Source organism: Rattus norvegicus, chromosome 1 (assembly GCF_036323735.1).
Source record: "Rattus norvegicus strain BN/NHsdMcwi chromosome 1, GRCr8, whole genome shotgun sequence".
Taxonomy (NCBI): Eukaryota; Metazoa; Chordata; class Mammalia; order Rodentia; family Muridae; genus Rattus; species Rattus norvegicus.
In genome coordinates, this window is record NC_086019.1 from 256,728,029 (window position 1) to 256,731,288 (window position 3,260).

Sequence of the window (3,260 nt, forward strand, 5' to 3'; positions counted from 1 at the left end):
GCCGTTGTCCCTCTTGCAGTTTATTAAAACATTTTTTTAAATTTATTTATTTATTTTTGCTTAATGGATGCGTTGCCTCTCAGCGGGAGACCGGCACAAAGGAGGAAGGTGGTCGGAGGCTGTTAGGGGGCGCTCTCTTTTCTAGTTGTCAACGTAGTACTGCTTTTAGAGCAGGAAGAGCTGGTACCGAGCACAGTAGAACTCGTACTTTAAACTAAAGTTTAATAGTTTATCAACAACCTTTCCTTTGTGAAACAGCACATTCCTACAACTGGTGGGAGTGGCTGGAATAAATTAATTCGTTTCAGGAGCTCCTAGGAGAAGCTAAGGAAATAACAGTGTCTAGAGATGATCACTTTACTACTGGTATTCGATTTTGCAGCACCTAGCTTCCCTCCCCTACCCAGCCCAGGGACTTTTAACATTCAACTGAACGCTTTAGACTGAGTCTGCAAGATAAACAGGCAAGGAGAAAATGTTCTAAAAATAGACCTCTGGTCCTTGGCCCAGGGTACTTTTATGTTCAATCTTTGGTTCACACCCCTTTCCTGCTGTGGGGGAATCTTATTGCAGACTTCGGGGCCCAGGGAAGGGTGAGGAACCTTGGGGAACATTCTCAGAAGAGCTGTGTATTTCCAAAATGTCTCCAAGATCAATGGACAGGACACCCAAACCAGGTGGGGGAAGTGTGGTGTGTGTGTGGTGTGTGTGTGTGTGTGTGTTGCTTGTGTTATGCTTGGAATGTCAAGGTTAGTGCTTTCAATGCACTCTGGGATTGCTATCTGCCTGGAAAATCTATTTCAGAGTTTTCCAACAAGCTGCATACATTTATCAATATAAGAATGGTTTATTATATTTGTTTGTCTTTTGAACCTGATTATTTACCCCAGGGCTTCTTTTAATGCTCTCCTGTCTACTCTCGAGACCCACTAGGTCTATAATCCTAACCTACCATATAAGCCCTTCATGACTGGTCTCTTTTCACGTGCCCAACCATATAGCTTACCCATGTGCCACACTGAAGTTTACACACACACACACACACACACACACACACACACAAACACATATGCATACTTACATGCATACATACCTACACACACATGCATACACACACATACACACACACAATGCATACACACACAATGCATACACACACAATGCATACACACACAATGCATACACACACAATGCGCGCGCACACACACACACACACACACACACACACACACACACACACAGGTTCCTAATTGTGTTTAGCCTTTAGGTCTCAGGAAAGACAATCCCCCCAGAATCCTTGCCTGGGTCTGACACCCTAGGGAAGATGGTGGGATGGCTCAAGCCCATCAAGTCTTGAATCCTAGAAAGACAGAAATTTAGACTTAAGATGTTTGTCCAAAGCTGGGATGCTGAAGAGGCTCTTTAAGCAATGCAAGGATGGAAAAACCCTTCCCCTGTTGGCATTGGATAAGGAAGTACGTGGTTTGTCAGGGGTCTGGACTAATAAAACATGCTGTATGCCTGTAACCCCCGGAAGTCTGAGGTAGATCATCATGAATTCAAAGCCATCCTGGATCACATAGGGAGGGTACATAACAAGACCTTGTTTGAAAATAGAACAGAGACAAACCGACAAGAAGATTGCCTATGTGCTGGACAGTTTCATGTTAACTGTCTGACACAAGCTAGAGTCATCTGAGAGGAAGGAACTGAGAAAATGTCTCCATATGATCCAGCTGCAGGCAAGGGAGTCTTCTTAATTAGTGATTGATAGGGGAGGGCTGGGCCATTGTGTGTGCAGTGCTATCTCTTGACTGGTGCCAGTTCTGGGTTCTATAAGAAGGCAGGCAGAGCAAGCCAGTAAACCACACTCCTCCATGGCCTCTGTGTTCCTGCCTCAAGGTTCCTGCCCTGTTTTGAGTCCCTGTCCTGAGTTCCTCCCACAATGGACCTCAGTGTGGAAGTGTAAGCCTAATAAACCGTTCCCTCCCCAGTATGTTTTGGTCACAGTGTTTTATTATAGCAATATTAACTCTTAACTGGGACATTCTCCATGTAAATACCTTATGCCTTGCATGGTTGTGAGGTACACACACACACACACACACACACACACACACACACACACCATATATCTATGGGAGGGTTTGGAGGGAGGGAAGGAAAAGGAGAAATATTAAAATCCTATGATAATCTCAAGACATTCAAAAGTATAAAAATGACCTAAAAATGAAATAGCTTGCAAAAAAAGGGAAAGAAAGCAAAGTAATAATTTCACTTATGGGTTCTGGATCAGAAATCTTAGACATGAACTCGAGATGTGGCTTCTGTGGTTAAAAGAACTGGTTGCCTTCGTAAAGGACCCAGGTTCGATTCCCAGAATTAACGGGAGCTCACAACTGTCTGTAACTCCAGCTCCAGAGAATCAGTGCCCATTTCTGGCTTCCCTGGGTGCGCCCCCATGGTCTGCAGTCACACATGCTTGCCGAAACACGTATATACATAAAATAAAACACAACTAACTAAATAATGAATCTTAAATAGAACAGTCGCAAACAGAATCTGCAGGAGCTTACAGCACAAACAGATCATGAGAGAACAGAAACTAATCACTACAACAAATGCCTGAGAGTTGTTAGAATTCAGCGCTCAAAGATGAACAATTACATCTGCAGTGTGAGTCGAACAAAGGGTGAGGTTTAGCTCCCAAACCATTGCTAGAAATCCTGGTGCTACATGCAAGATAAGAATAAATACCTCCCTCCCTCCTTCCCTCCCTCCCTCCCTCCTCCCTGCTGTGTAGGGAGGCTGGAACTGAAAAAAACCCCTGTCCCTACAGCCATTTGAAGACTAGAATTTCAGGTCCACAATCACCACACACAGGCCTTAAAACAGGTCTCAATTTGTGGATTGCTATCCTCTCAAGGGTCAAACAACCCTCAAGGGGGTCACCTAAGACCATCAATCAGAGAACACCAATATTTACATTATGGTTCGTAACAGTAGCAAAATTACAGTTGTGAAATAGCAACAAAAAAAGTATATTAAAGGGTTGCAGAGTTAAGAAGGTTGAGACCCACACTGCTCTGGAGGGGGCTAGGGTGTTAAGAGTGCCTGTTTCAGAATCATGAGAAACAGAGTTAAGGCACATATGGGCATGTACCAGAACATGAGTGAGTATGCATGCACAGGCGTACACACACACACACACACACACACACACAGAGAGAGAGAGAGAGAGAGAGAGAGAGAGAGAGAGA